The following is a 14,324-nucleotide window of genomic DNA, read 5'->3' as shown; positions in this document are numbered from 1 at the left end:
TCTCTCGGCTCTCTTAGAGTTCTGAGGGATGATGTCCCCGGTCACATGGCCAGTCACTGGCGAGGAGCACTAGAACTCAGGTCCTGCCGCTGGGCGCATCACGCCCACTATGATTCCACCCACACTGCCACGTGGCACAGGAGACCCCCAGCCCTTCACTCATCGAGAGGAAAGGGGGTCTGAGCCTTTGTGCAGGGGGAATTAACCTGCCTCCTAGGAACTTTTCCCCCCCATTTCAATAACAATTTCAATGTAATTTTTAAAATTTTATGCATTTAAAAACATTTTTGGGAGAATGGCTCAGGGGGGTCCGAGACTCATAAAAGGTCAAGAACGCCCCTCTCCTAGAGGACATTAGGAGTCTGTGACAGCTTTAACAGATCCAGCCTTGGAATCCCTTCGGTGAAAGGTTATCCCTCGGTTGCCCAATTAATTCGGTCTGTTGTGTAGTTCCGTCATAACATGGAGCGGAGGGTCCCTCCTCCGGCTTCCACACCTTGATCTTCTGCTTCTCCTTTCAAGTCACAAATTGTCAGCTCTTTCAAGCCTTTTTTCTAAGTCTTCTTTGCTCCAAATGAAGCATGCCCTCAACCAATTTCTCATGACAGCGACAGAAGGATCCCCCACCTCCATCATAGGAATCACCTTTCTTTGGAAACTGGACTTTCCCTAATGTCCTTTGAACACAGCACTCAGAATGGAGCCCAACGCCACAGTGCAATCAATGCCTCTAGTTCTTCATGTCAAAAAAACGCAGCCTGAGCGACATGAAATGATACATTGGGTGCCAACAGGACACCCATTGTTAGCATCTTAGTCTTTCTTAGTTTTCTTGCCTGTCATCTGAAGACTAATTTCCCGCCTCTTACACAACATCAACTAGGGCTGTTAAGACTTGCCTCTCCTAGACTTAAATCAACTGATGCTGAGTGAAATGAGCAGAACCAGAAGATCACTGTACACTTCAACAACAATACTGTATGAGGATGTACTCTGATGGAAGTGGAAATCTTCAACATAAAGAAGATCCAACTCACTTCCAGTTGATCAATGATGGACAGAGGTAGCTACACCCAGAGAAGAAACACTGGGAGGGGAATGTAAATTGTTAGCACTACAATCTGTCTGCCCAGGTTGCATGTACCTTCGGATTCTAATGTTTATTGTGCAACAAGAAAATGATATTCACACACATGTATTGTACTTAGACTATATTGTAACACATGTAAAATGTATGGTATTGCCTGTCGTCGGGGGGAGGGAATAGAGAGAGGGGGGGTAATTTGGAAAAATGAATACAAGGGATAATATTATAAAATATATATATATATATATATATAAAAAAAAAAAAAAAAAAGACTTGCCTCTCCTTTCCTTTGGAATCACATCCTTAGGTGGTCCGGGAAGCAGGGCAAGTGGGAGGACGTGCAGTGGCCAGCCAGCTACCTGGGTCATAGGAAGAGGACTATGCTTCCCCTCAGGATTTCCCTTAGAGATGAAGAATCCTAGAGAAGCAGAGTTATGGAAGCCACTCAAGCTTCCTCCCCCAGGAATTCCTCTACAAAGTATGATAAACCAACCTCATACTTGTCACTTGAAGCTCAAGCTCAGGACTGGACTCAGGGACTGGGTCCACTGAGAAGGTGGAAAATGAGAGGGTTCTGGAAGTCTCTTCAGAATTGACCTATTAGAAGTGATCCTTTCTGGTCTGAGATGTCTCTGACCTAACATACTGAATAATGATGCAATTTAGTTGGGTACAATGAAAAATAAATGTCCGAACTGGACTGGATCATAAAGCTAGATAATCTAGTCCAATATCCTAATTTTGCAAATGAGACAAGTCAAAGAACAAGGGATGATGTTGGAAGGTTCCTGACTCTCAGTATTGCTGGAGGACATTAGAGACTATTGGAGGTCAATAAGTATTTTTTACTCACTCAGTGTGTGCAAAGCATGGTGCTAGGCCTTAGAGATGTTCAAAGACAAAAATGACAGTTCTTGCCTTCAAGGAACTGATCTCTACAAGTAGATCTAAGATTACATGGATATGCAAATGAATATTTGATGATAGTACGAAGTAATTTTAGGTGCTTAGTATGTGTTGAACTGGACTGAGCTGAGTATACAACCCAAGGACTAAGAAAGAGGTGATGGCAACAGGCAGTAGGAATTTGAGATGTAGAATTTTTTTTATTGTTCAGTCATATCTGACTCTCCATAATCCCATTTGGGGTCTTCTTGGCAAAAGATAATGGAGTGGTTTGCCATTTCCTTTCCCACCCAGGTCAGAAGTAAGGAAACTGAGGCAGACAGGGTTAGTGACTGGTCCAGGGTCATTCAGCACACAGTTAAGGGTCTGAGGCTGGATTTGAACTCAGGAAGAAGAGGAGTCCTGATTAACGGTGGCTCTGTCCACTGCACCATTAGGACTTGAACTGTTTGGTGTGAATGGAAAGGAATTGATGACAATGCTTGGTTATAGACCATCTCTTTTGGCTTCCTAGGAACCCTCCAGTTGTCCTGCGTGGCTCTGGAGGGGAAAGTGAGGTAGGTGAGCTCGCGCAGTCCTCCCTCACATCACTCCAGTTCACTCGTGTCCCTAACAACGAAAGACAAACTGGATCTCTTAAATCCTCAGATTAGTGGAGGGCAAGCCAGACCTTGTACAGTGCCCACATTAGCCACCAGAGGGCAGGGGGTAGCCAGGAATTGTTCCCACTGGCCCCACCCCTTCATCCCCATCATGTTTCACTCTTAGTTTCCCTCAGCCTGCTAGGATGCTACACAGCAAGCACAGCTTCTTGGGGGGAGGGAGGGGAGGGTTGCAACCGCTGTCTGCTAATAGACCAGCCTTACCTCTGGTTCTCACTAACCACAGGAGCAACTCATGTTTATATCTACAGCAAGGAGCGCACTGGGATCAAGACCATCCAGTACCTAGTGGTCAATGAAGGGAGTTGTCATGTTATTTTTCTCTGAGAGAACAAAGGGAGTGAAAATCCTAGCAGACCAAGGTCCCTAGAATTTGGCCTTAAATAGTGAGAACTCTGGAGGAAGCCAGAGGCCCAGCTGGGGGGATAAGGAGGAAGGTCTGAGCATGCCGGAGTCAAGATTAATTCCAGCCTGGCCGCGTGAGGGGCTGAGTGTGGTGGCTGGGAAAGTCCAGGTCTCAGACTCAAATCCTAACTCTGGGACTTGAAGTCACTTCTGCTCTCTCATTTCCAGAGTAAGGATAATGAAAACCCATCTCCTGTAGATCTTTATGAGAAATGCAGTTTACAAAATGCTAGATCGAATTCCAGTCCCCTTCCCCATGCAAGTAAGTGCAAACTATCAGCTCCTCTGCAAAAAAACTACCTGGGGCACATGAGAGCTTGAGTGACTGGGTCTGAGCTCTTCAAATCCTAGGCCAGCTGGTTCATTCTTATCAATAGGGTGTCTTTAGGAGATGCTGGCCCAGGTGCACTAGAGGAGCTGGGAGCTTGGACAAAGGCCTCCCGAGTGCGATCTGCCCATTTCCTCACTTCCTTTGTCACTGACAAAGCCCCTGCTACTGGTACAGCCTTCCTCCTTCCTCGACAACACAGCTGGTCTTAGCTTTGGCAATCTGAGATGCCCTGGGGCCCCTTGGGGGGGGGGGGGGCTAGGCAACAGACTAGAGAGGCAGGAAGCAGGCGGCTCAGGGCCAGGGCTATTCCCAGTCATGCCCCATCCCCCACCCCTGGGGTTGACCCACGGACAAAAAACAAGCCTAAAGTAAAGGCTCCCTAATGGGGAGGGAGCTGCCATCCTACTTCCAGCCCCAGGGGCAGCTGGGAATAAGTGCCCCCCCCCAGCTCATCACCCTGGCAACGCCCTGAGAAAGCCCTAGTTGAAATATTTATGGCTCAGTAACATCCCCAGACTCACTCATGCAGCAAAGCAAAGAGGGGGTGGGAAAGACTGCGGTTTGCTTTTATTCGTAATGGTTAAAGGGGTCTATTAATGTGTGTGTGGGGAACCTCACAAACTATGGTCCACAAATTAGTGCACAATTGTTTAATGTTGCAGAGATCCAAGAGGAGAACACCTTGGGAGGTGCTCAGGACAGATCCCACCAAATCTCAGAGAAAGAGCTAGAAATTGGGTCTAGAAAGGTTTTATCTTTGCTATTTTCTTCAGTTATAACAAGGGGCTAAGACTTTCAGTGCTCTCCTAGAGGGCTGTAGTGATAAGTCCTTTTTAAACTTTGAAGCTGGAGAAGTGGGAATATAAAATGTAAATTGCCTGAAGGGAAAGGCTATTATGTTTTTGTCAGCACTTCAGGCCCTAGTTCCAATGTTGGCACAAAGCAGGTGCTTGATAAATGTTTTTTTGACTGAATGAATAAATGAAAAGGAGGGACTTTTTCTAAGCTTCAACAAACTATCTCTTAGGCTTGTCTTTAGGGACACTCTGAAAATCCTTTTGTAATACTGCAGATTTGTGAACGATCTGTGACCACAGACATCCAGAAAGCAGTGACCAGCATGAAGTGACAAATAGGCAGGGTTCCTGTCCCTAAGGTATATATCAGGGTGAAGGGTAACCATCTTCTCAAGCCTATCATGGGATCAAAATGGACCCACACCAACTACCTCCCCTTCCAGAGGACAAGTTGTAAGCATATCCCTTGGAAACCAAATTCCCACCTGCTAAAGGAGCTGGCGTGGACCCTAGGGAGCTTTGCTCTGCAGATAAGGGAGAGTGGAGGTTAGGAAGAAGGATCCAGCTTCCAGGGCTGAGAGGAGTCCAGAGCCACAAGAAAGCAGGGTCTGAACAAAACCATTAAGTCCATGGCAATAGTATCAGACAGACCCCTTCCATAGGTTCTTGAGCTGAAGGGCCCCTTAGAGATCATAACTCATTCTACCTGGGCTTATGAAGTGCACAAGTGATTTGCCTTTTAGAACAAGGACCCCAATTGTCTCACTGGGCTTTTCTCTCACAGTTCTCAGGGGCCTTTGCCTCAGGTACAAGGACACCACGAGCTGTCTGCTTTGATTCCTTTCAGTGAAGATAGCCAATTTTTAAAAAAAAGCCTAATTTAAAATTTTAAGTTTTCTATAGTACTTAGTTCTACCATGCTAGAAACTTCTGGGGACAGTGACTATCTTTAAATGCCTCTCCCCAATAGACAGGGGCTTGCCTAACTTCCATTACATATATATTTATTTTGCAACGCAATTGGGGTTGTCTTGCTTAGGGTCCCACAGCTATAAGAAATGTCCGAGGTTGGATTTTAAACTCAGGTGGGAGGACTCCGAGATAGTGCTGTCATGCAGCTACTCCCATTTTTAAAGTCTTTGCCATTTATGGGGCTCCTTCCACTGTGTTCTCTTACCATGAACTTTCTTAGTGGAAAGAGGGCTGAATCTGGGGTTAGCACTAAGTACAGGGCAGGTCCTGACCCTCTGTGGGATCAGAGTCATAGATGTGGCCACAAGGCCACTAGTCCTACTGTCTCATTGATGAAGAAACCAGAAGCCCAGAAGACATTGTGACTTAGCCAAGGTCATACAAACAGGACGGAGCAAAACAGGTTTGTTTTTTAAAGACTCAAGCAGGGAGGCTTCTCCCAGACCCCAGACAGCTCCCATCCCAGCCTCACTTGACAGAGCCTGGCCTGCCCACTCCTCTGGCACAATGGCATAGGCCATTGGGACAAGCAGAATGAATGGGAAAACCTAAAAGGCTCACAGTAGGATGGAAAGAGCCAAGAAATAGGAATCCAAGCCCGAGGTTCAAACAGGTCCTCCGGCACTTATTGGATCATACTGAGCAGGTTACCTAGTTTCAGCTTCTCTATCTGTAAGAAGAGTAGATTGAACAGGCTCAGGTCTTGAAAGGACTTCACAGGCCACCTGGTTCAAATCCTCATTTTACAGGTGAGGAAATCGAGGCACAAGAGAATTGACCAGCCTGACATTAGTTTAAGTTCCCCCCTTTTGTGGGAGGTAGGCCCCTGGAGCAGCATGGAGCAGAGACGCACGACAGGACCAGTACGGTTTATTCACATCTGGAAGTCTTGCAGGCAGTGCCGATTACATGGGCTTGGCATGTACCCCACCCCCACAGGGCTCCTGCACTCTCCTCCTGGCAGCCTTCTGGGGGAAATGTGCCCACACAATGGTTCCTCAGCATGGGCCCCAGAGCTGGGAAGGGCCATTCCTGCTTCTCCTCAGTCCGACTCAGCTGGGCCTGGCTGGCCACGTGGCCATGCAGCACCTGGGGTTCTCCCACTCCCCCAGAGAAGAGACTCTGCTTCCTGCCAACACAAAACGAGAAATCAGAACATCTGTTCTACATTGGCTCAGAAGCCAACCCAAGCCTCTCTTTTCGGGATCCAGAGCAGGACTTGACAAAGCCCAGGTTCCAGCTGACCACAGGACATTGATTCTCCTACCGAAATGGACTTAACCCAGGTGGGCCAAAGGGAGCAGGTCTCCTGGCTCCATGTGCAGCACTTTTGTAGCTTCCTTCCGAGTCCTTTCCCATCCAAGGCTGCCTCCTCCCAATTTCAGGCATTTTCACTGCCCTCCCTCCCCCAAAGGCGTGACCTCTCAGATCAGCCCTTCCTAGTCCTCCTCAAGGTAGGCCCTCCCTTCCCACTGAGCCACACATCCTGTTTGTACATGGCTATTTACACAGGAAGCACTTAATAAATTGTTTACCTGAGCACCCAAAGCTGACTACAGATTGAAAAGAAGTCCTCCTATGAGACAGAGCAATTTATCTGAGTGGCTGCAGAGACCCAATATGGATGAAGTGAGTCTTCTGACTTCCTGGACACTCTACTTAAAAGCACCTTTTAGGGTACGGGTTTGTAGGGAGGGATTTTCCACTATCACCCCCATATAGTCCAATATGCTACCACCCCCCTTTACAGATAAGGGGCCTCAAGACCAGTAATGGCACAAGTACAACATTTGAAGATTCGGCTCGACTACCATTACCTGTGGCCTTAAGCATCAGTTTTTGCATCTGTACAATGCAGGACATATGCAGCAAATTTTCCAGCCGTTTTAAGCAGTTTTCCCATTTTTTAACTCGTCAACTTTGGAGCCTAGCTTTCACCAGAAGGGGCAGCAGGTTAGGCAACACAGTGAACAGAGGGCTGAACCTAGAATCAAGAAGACCTGAGTTCAAATCTTGCCTCAGACACTAGCCATGTGACCCTGGCCAACGTACTTTAGCTTTTGCCTCAGTTTCCTCAACTGTAAAATGGGGGATAATCATAGTATCTGGGGGAGGATCTGAGTACAGTTCCTAGAGCATAGCAGAAACTATATAAATAGGGATTCTCTTCTCTTAGGAGTTCCTCCATTACCAGGGTTTGGTTCCTACAAGACATTTCCCTTTCTTGGGCAATGTATATGCAGGCTTTCCTGGGCCCTCAGACCTCATATTATCCTATTTGGGGACAAGGGGAAAGTCAACGGCCAACAGCTGCCCCAGATCTCAGGCAGGACATCCAATGTGCAGGAGACAATACTGCTTCCCATCATCTCACTTTGTGGTCTGCTAAGGGAAGCTTAGATTCTCTGGCAGGTCTGTGATGCTTCCTATGTCCCGACCCTCCACCAGAAGGCTCTCCGCCTGACTCACCCAATTTTTAAGCATTGTCTTCCTTAACTGTGCATGCATTTAGAGGTATATTTTTATTTCCCAGAAAACGAAAAGTCCCTCAAGAGACATTTCAGTCTGTCTTTGCACTCCCACTATCTTGTATTTTTATCTTGTATTGCTTAATAAATGTTTTGTGAACTGAATGCTCATTGAGAGCTGAAGTATTGCCCAAACCTGAGAACATTTTAATTAAAGATAACAAGGAGGTGTGCATCCAAGAAGGTGACAAAACCACACCACAGGGGATATTTAGTTTGAAGAACACTTAAGTGTGGTCATGACTGTCTTCAGTATCTAAAGGGATATTACATATAAGAAAACAAGACTTGTTCTCTTTGACCCATGTATAGAACTAGGAGTAACAGTTGTAAACATTTTAGTTAATAAGACAATTAGCATCAACCAACCATGAAATAGACAACGCTGGTAGTAATAAGTAGCTTTTCATAGAACATGTTTAACCAGGGACCATCTGTTAAAAATATTATAGAAGGGGATAGATTTCTGACTGGAGAATGAGACCAGGCTATTTCAAAGGATATTTCTAAAACCTTTTTAATCTTTGACAAAGGATTTCCTGGGCTAGCAGCAGACTGTCAGCCTGAAGAGGATAGGGAGTGAGGGAAAAAGCTGGTCTGGTCAGTCACTGACACTTCCCAGAAGCAAAAACAAAACAAACAACTCTTAAAAAAAAAAATTAAAGGCCAGAAACTTCTTTTTTCAAGCAGAAAAATGGGAGGATTACATGCTCTGCTAGCTTTGACTTGCAGGTGAAATAACTGGATAGTGGTGTGGGACCAACAATCAATATTTTGATTAGTTACCAAATCCTGGAAAGAGGCTCACTTAGCAGGAAGTTTATTAAGAACCAGTAGGACCCAATTAACCTGAACTTCACAGCAGCTTCTTCCCCTTTTCTGCCTGAATGATACCAAAATATCTAGAGCAACATGAAACGTTTCAAACTCTCGTCACTATTCCTGAGATTATCTTCTCATCAAAAGAATCCACCACACCCCTTCCCCCACATTACTCTCCTTCACAAACAAGAGATCCCAAGTGACTATAAAGCAAAGACAATTGGAGATGGCCTGAGACAGCTGACAGTCTACAGCTGCTCTTTTAAGAAAAACACCACCGAGCTAACTTTTTTGAATTTGAGAGAGAAAAATTCCCCAACAAGTTGGACCCTTGAACACTCTAGAGAACAGGGCAAAAGTATGCATCAAAGTTGTAGCTCTAGCAAGTTTAGAATCATATTTTATGAGAAAAAACAGGGCCTTGGTGGAATGAAAACAAGTTCCTAGAAGATGACAGCTTCAGCCTTTGGTGTTTTACACTAATACACATATTTAATGTTTTAATGCTTTGGACTCTGAAAAAAGAGACTTCTGTTGGCTTCTGAACAATGAGACAGGTTTTAAATGGATGAAATCCTCCATTTGCAGATCTGGGCCTGGTAAGCTGCCTCCTGATAAAGGGAATGGATATTCCAGCCTGATATTCAAAAATAGCTCCTTGGGAGAGAAAAAAAAAGGATTGTGTTCAATTAACTACTGCCCTCATTAGCTATCAAGAGGAAGAAAAAAGTGGCCTTTTCACTGGCAGTGGGATTTGGAGTCAACATATTTACTGGATACCTAGTTCATTCTCTCCTGAGAAGCCTGTGCTGTACTGATGGATGCCATTGGGCTTGGAAAGCCCTGAACCTTTTCCGCTTGGCTCTGGAATAACTGATCTCTAGATGGTAATGGAAAGCAATAAAAACTCTAATCTGACCCACTTGTCAGCTGCTAAAGACAAGCTGCTCCGTTTGAGTGCAAGACCTTTAAATATTCATTACCTTCCTGCTAGCCTGATACACAGGCTGCTGTTGAATTGGCGAGGAATGAGAAGGGGGTAGCCACAGGCAAGAGAAAAGAGAAAAAAAAATCTGAGGATCTGAGATTGCCCTTGGAGAGAAGGCCACGCTTGTTTTCCTTCCATGGAAGACAAGAAGCAAAAACCTTTGATGGGGCAGATGACTGTGTGCTATTAGGATGTATTCATACTTGGGTTCCTTAGAATTTAGGCAGATTCCCATCTGTGGCCTACAGACAAGAAGGGAGCGTTAATTTGGGAGGAGGCAGCATAGAGATAGACCCAAAGGCACCAAGATCTTCCAAATAAAGGAAGAAATCTCCCAACATCCTCAAAATATTAGAAATAGGAAGCTTTGCCCTTGGGTAAAAAGAGGTGCGGTGGTAGTGGTGGGAGATTCTGAACTATAGAAGAGGGCAGTGTGGCTAAGAGGAACTGAGAGGGAAAAAATAACCAGTTATTTTATTAAATATTTAATCTGCACCCAGACAAGGTGGGGGCAGAGATAAAAATACAAAAACCCAAAACGAATAAAGGATCTACTTCATGCAGAATAAAGTTCTTATTCAGGAAAGGATTTGTGTAGAAGATGGTCCTTTTTCTACATCTAAGGATGGAAAACAGAGGGAGAGGTTAGGAGAAAGGGCCCAGATGAGTGTGTTGTGAGGGAAGAACAGGGACCAGTTTGGCTGGATCACAAAGCATGACAGGACACACAACATTAATTGAGGCTGGGGCCAAGGACATAGAGCTTTAACAGCTCAACATCCTGGAGGCAATGAGAAGCCACTGGAGTGGACTGACTAAGGGAGTCAGTTAAATTTGTATTTAAAGAAAATTCTTTTTCATGAGTGTGTGTAATATGGATTAGAGAGGGAGAGAGCAAGGGAGATCCACTAGGAGGGGGCCATAGTGATCAGTGGAGAGGGGCTGAACTAGGGTGAGAGTTAAGAGAAGGGCTAGACTGGAGAGATGCTTCAAAGACAGAGATGACAAGATTAGCAATTGGCTATGTAAGGTGAGGGAGAATGACGAGCAAGGGATAATGCTGAGTTGACTGACCACAGATACAGATAGGAGAGTAGTGCTTTCGACAGAAATGTTCTAACAGGGAAGAGGGAAGCTCTGGGAAGAAACATGGGATGATGAGCCAGCAAAGGAGAGAGAGCAGCAATAAGACGAGAAGTGGAAGACAGCGAGCCCCTGGGGTGGATAGGTTGGTGTCAGCAATGCCAAATGCAGGTTAAAAAGGATTAGAACCAAGGAAATATCACCTGATTTGCCAATTGAGAGGCTGTGGATCACTTTGGAGAATAGTAGTTGCAGTTGTGTGATGAGGTGAATGAATTAAAAGAGCAAAAAAAAAAAAAAAAAAAAAGTGTCTTAACAAGGGAACCAAGTATCTAAAGCTCTTTAGCTGCATTAATAGGAAGGAGTCGGCATTCCTGTCCTGACCCCCTGAAGGGCTACGTTCTGGCCAGTACATGTAAGAACAAACAAACAAATCTGTCAGGGCAAACATGAGAGGAAACAGATAAAGCACTCAAAAGAGAAGTGGCTGAAAAATGCTGCTTGGTTTAGCCTGGAGGAGAGATTGGGAAGAGGTCACAATCTAAACCTAAGGTTATCCTGTCTTTGGAAAAGGACTGTTCTCTATGGGATCATAGCAGGCAGAAGCAATGAATCAGCATCCCAGGAAGGTACTTTGGATCCAAAGATTGGAGGGGGCTTTCTGGAGACATTCCAGGGCCTCATTACTGGACATCTTTCAACAGAGATGAGGTGACCATCAGAGCCGTCATAAGAAGCTCCAGGAAAGTAGAGACCAAGTCAGGGCAGAGCCAAAGAACAGTACCCGATCACTTACACACACATCCAGTGCAAGGATTATCCTCAAGTCTGTTTCACATTCCAGATGAATTTGTAGCTAAATTTAATCTCTTCCCATACCTAGCCCAGTGCTCTGAAACCAAGTTTACTGACTTGATTGTGAATGATGGGAACTCGGTACTCAACATTGGAACTGGGCTAAGATGACCTTGAAGATTCCTTCCAACAAGAATATTCTGAGCCTGGAAGTAGCACTTCTAACACACCAGAGACGCTAAAACTTCAATCTCTAGTTGAAGAAACCCCAGCCCAGTCTCTTATATCCCTGGGAATGCCTCATGCCATCCCACAGCCAGGGTTCTTTTGAGCTGGCATCCTGAAACAATCCTTTAGCCAGGTGTTAAAGGCTCTAAACAAAATACCATAGAAGCAAGCAAGACAGCTGTTAATCGAGTCAACTAGAAGGTGAAAATTGAAGAAGCTCAGATGAGAGATTGCCACTTCATTGCAAGAGTAAACTTCATGCTAGAGTCTAGGGGCTACCAGGTGCCAGTTCTGGCCCTCATGGTCGTTTCCCTATTTTCTGTTAGGTATTTCAAGTGTAAGATGTTGGAGAAATTGATAAGTGTTGAGAAAAACGAGGAAATGGAAGCCCAGGGGGAAGAAAATAGGAAGACACATTCTTAACTATGTGATAGACAGCATGATTTAAGGGAAGGATGTTGGGATCTGGAATTAGCCCACCTGGGGCTGTATTAATGGACCCTTCCATTTGGGAAGTCCCTGCCCTTTTCTGAGCTCCACAGACTAAACTACAAAATCTCCCTTCTGGCTCTTACCAATCAATGAAAAGGCCAGTGGTCAACCACCCTCCCACACCTCCTAAAAGATAGGTGATGGACACAAGACATAAAATGAGGTATGTATTTTTGGACATAGTAATGAGAGAATTTGTTTTGTTTGACTAAAGGTCTTTTCTTTGTCAAGATGGGGAGAGAAAAGAAATGAATGTGAATTAAAAAATAAAGCTAACCTAAACAAAATCTTAGTCTACTTATGTGAAAATATTTATGGACTTGTTATTGGAAGATGCCTGATGAACTCTGCAATATAGTTTCAGGGCAGGCAGGGATATATTCAGGAACTTTTGAGCTGATGGAATTGTGAACTTCAACAACAATGTCAGCTTTTATATAGCACTTCAAGGTTAGGAAGCACTTAAAAGTATCATGGCATACTGAATTCTCAAGAAAACTCTGTGTCCACATTTTACAGATAAATCACAGCAGGTTAGGCAACTTGTCCAGGGTCACATACACAGGGATGCATGACCTATGTTTCTTACACAAAGTCCCACATAACAATTTTGCAGCCAGCTAGCTGACTAGCTTGACAGCCCTCTTAACGCTGAGGTACTTGGGAGACAGCACTGAGTGTGGAAAAAGCTTCAGCACTTGGGGACTATCACTGAAACCAAAAACCTACACTGAGATTAGGAACAGTTCAATCTCTTTCTAATAGTAGAGGCTGTATTGCCCAATGCAGCCCTGCTTGGTTTGAAACCCAAACCTGAATCTCCTCTCCTCTCTACTCCTTAGAGTTTATGAGATGAAGACTTCTTACACTAGTGGGCCCTTCCCTGCCTCTTGCTATTGAGGAGAGGCCCACAGCCCCAGTAGTGGCCATCTTGGGGCTCCAGAGGGGACAGCTAGGTGGCGCAGTGGATAGAGCCCCAGCCCTGAATTCAGGAGGACCCGAGTTCAAATCTGGTCTCAGACACTTAAACACTTCCTAGCTGTGTGACCCTGGGCAAGTCATTTAACCCCAGCCTCAGAGGGAAAAAAAAAAAAAAAAAATCTTGGGGCTCCAGAGGCCGACCTGTGTGGCTTCTCCCTTCCAGGAGAGTTCCACACCTCAGCTGTGCTGCCACAGGGCCGTAGTGTGCCACTGGGGGAGGCTTTCCACAGTTGCCCTGAAATCAGGGCCAACACAAAGGCCTGCATCTCACCTCCAAGAAACCTTCGGCTTGGGCCCCGGGCAGTTTGGCCAGCTCCCCACACCCCAGCTGCTAGTGACATCAAAGTAACCCAGCCAATGAGGAGCTCCCAGGTAACAGCAGTTGGGTAGACATGGGCTGAGATGCAAAAGCTGGCATTCTGAATTCCAGTAACAGCTGGCTCACACAGAGTAGACAGAGGCACAAGGTTATGCAGGACAGGCTTAAGGCGACGAGTATTTGAACACAAAGCCATCATGCTGTGGCGGAATGAAGCAAAACCTCGTGGGGTGGGATATGCAACTTAGTAGTTCTTGGGGCCAACAGTGGAGCCAGAAGGATGAGAACTGGCAGGGTTGGAGGCCCAAAGTGCACCACAGCAGTGCCCTCCACTGCTCTTTTATGTTCTGCATTCTCATCGACTCCCAAGGATTTGTCCCTTGCAAGGGCCTCTCCCAAGTACACATGCACAGCCCCAGTCCTGAACGGCCACCTGCGTGCTGGACTTGGATCTTGTACATATCTCTAACAAAGACTTCCTTTAAAACTCTCTGAGGACACCACCATCTTCAGGCACAAGAGCTCAGAAAACAGAAGTCCTTAACTGTCTCTCGGTCCTCATATCCAATCAAGTCACCACTTCTTGTCAATCCTACCTTTATGACATTCCTTGGCCCACTCCCTTCAAGCCCTGCTCTCTAGCCAGGTTATCCTGTGCCCCAGCCAAACTTCCCCCCTGGCTGTCCTGCCCCATGCCAGGCTGTCATACCACTGGCCGACTCACTATACACTGTACTTGAGCCCCCCTGCCTTGCTTGGGGGACCACTCTCTCTCTACTTCTGGTTCCCTTGAGGATCAGCTCAGGGGTCCCCTTTTTCTCTGTGAAGCTAGTAGGCTCACTCACCTGGCTGCCAGCACTCTCCTGTAAGTTATCTTGGGCTTATTTACCTGTTTGCCTGTTGTTGCCCTAACCTTAGACTAAGTGGC

At 45.7% G+C, this 14,324-nt stretch overlaps 1 protein-coding gene across 3 annotated transcripts in view; it reads right to left on the bottom strand.

The window, feature by feature from the left end:
• Nucleotides 1-6,014: 6,014 nt before the first annotated feature.
• The window catches only part of KHDRBS1 (KH RNA binding domain containing, signal transduction associated 1), a 32,818-nt gene continuing 24,508 nt past the window's right edge, over nucleotides 6,015-14,324 (bottom strand). For all 3 annotated transcript variants that reach the window (XR_012488511.1, XR_012488510.1, XR_012488512.1), the window contains 2 exons: nucleotides 6,978-7,144; nucleotides 6,015-6,289 (listed from right to left, as the gene is read on the bottom strand). The gene's annotated coding sequence lies outside the window, so the exon portion shown is untranslated. The remainder of the gene's footprint in view (nucleotides 6,290-6,977; nucleotides 7,145-14,324) is intronic.

The sequence above is a fragment of the Sminthopsis crassicaudata genome, chromosome 3 (genome assembly GCF_048593235.1).
Source record: "Sminthopsis crassicaudata isolate SCR6 chromosome 3, ASM4859323v1, whole genome shotgun sequence".
Lineage (NCBI taxonomy): Eukaryota > Metazoa > Chordata > Mammalia > Dasyuromorphia > Dasyuridae > Sminthopsis > Sminthopsis crassicaudata.
The sequence above is the reverse complement of the archived record's forward strand: the minus strand, read 5'-3'. Positions and strand labels throughout refer to the sequence as shown.